The following is a 1,176-nucleotide window of genomic DNA, read 5'->3' as shown; positions in this document are numbered from 1 at the left end:
ATTATACCTCTTCGGGTGCGTCCCTTCTCTAAACCTTGCGTAAATATATGATACTTTATGCACCGGACTGCCCTTTTTAAACAACAAAAATCTAGCTAATCCTATTTAACAAGGGATTATCAAAAAATGTTATTATCTCTAAATCGTTTTTTTTGTTTTTGTATTGCCATCTTTAGAAAACAGATAGTGAAGGATAATATATATAAGCAAGCATTCAAAAGAAAGAAATGCATTGCCAATAATATTACGCAATTTTATCGACCACTAGACGTATTGCATCACTCCATGATCTAATAATATCATTCAATCAAATAAGAAGAGCCAATAATTCAAAGCTTCCAAAAAATCAACCCAAAAAGAAGAGATAAGAAAAAGGGAATAAAATGATGCATCCCACTTTCACGATCACGATAATGAAAGGAATCATGCGTTATCTCTATTTCTATGTTCTATATTATATGATTTTAGCCTTAATAGTATGTTCTTATAATTTTAAATATCAAATTTAATATCACACCTCTCTATCGAAAGAGTTAAAAGGTTAGTTAATGATGGAGTTCGCGGTGCGCGCGGGGGGACTTGTGCTTCTTTTGAATCATAAACAACTCTCGGCAACGGATATCTCGGCTCTCGCATCGATGAAGAACGTAGCGAAATGCGATACTTGGTGTGAATTGCAGAATCCCGTGAACCATCGAGTCTTTGAACGCAAGTTGCGCCCGAAGCCATTAGGCCGAGGGCACGTCTGCCTGGGCGTCACGCATCGCGTAAAAAAATTGATTTCTTCACTGATTTACTGCCTTAAGTGATTTTACTACTTGATATGGAATTGCTTTGTGCCTTTACGTGTTTTCATACTTTCAGCCATTATTTATAAGAGTGCTCTTGTGACTAACGGCTCCAGATTTCCCACCTTAAAAAAAAAGGAATCGAAGGGAATAACATTCTACACTCCACTAACTTAAAGTTATTGGATCCACACCTTTTCAAATAGAAGGGCCAGTGATGCTTTTTGGTTTGTGTACACTTTGGTAGTTTCAAGTCTTATCAGATAGAGTCTGATTTAATGATCTAAAGATGTTCAGAAGCAGCGTGTCTTCTTTAGAAACTCTCTCTCCCCACAGGACCCACGAAAAGGAGAAAGAGATATGCACACAATCAGATATAGATTCAGAA

General features: G+C 36.8%; 1 non-coding gene across 1 annotated transcript; it reads left to right on the top strand.

Moving 5' to 3' along the window:
- The first annotated feature begins 603 nt into the window (after positions 1-603).
- On the top strand, positions 604-759 carry LOC142169981 (5.8S ribosomal RNA). The gene has a single exon (XR_012699600.1). It is a non-coding gene; the product is annotated as a 5.8S ribosomal RNA (ribosomal RNA).
- The last annotated feature ends 417 nt before the right edge of the window (positions 760-1,176 follow it).

The sequence above is a fragment of the Nicotiana tabacum genome, chromosome 15 (genome assembly GCF_000715075.1).
Source record: "Nicotiana tabacum cultivar K326 chromosome 15, ASM71507v2, whole genome shotgun sequence".
Lineage (NCBI taxonomy): Eukaryota > Viridiplantae > Streptophyta > Magnoliopsida > Solanales > Solanaceae > Nicotiana > Nicotiana tabacum.
The sequence above is the reverse complement of the archived record's forward strand: the minus strand, read 5'-3'. Positions and strand labels throughout refer to the sequence as shown.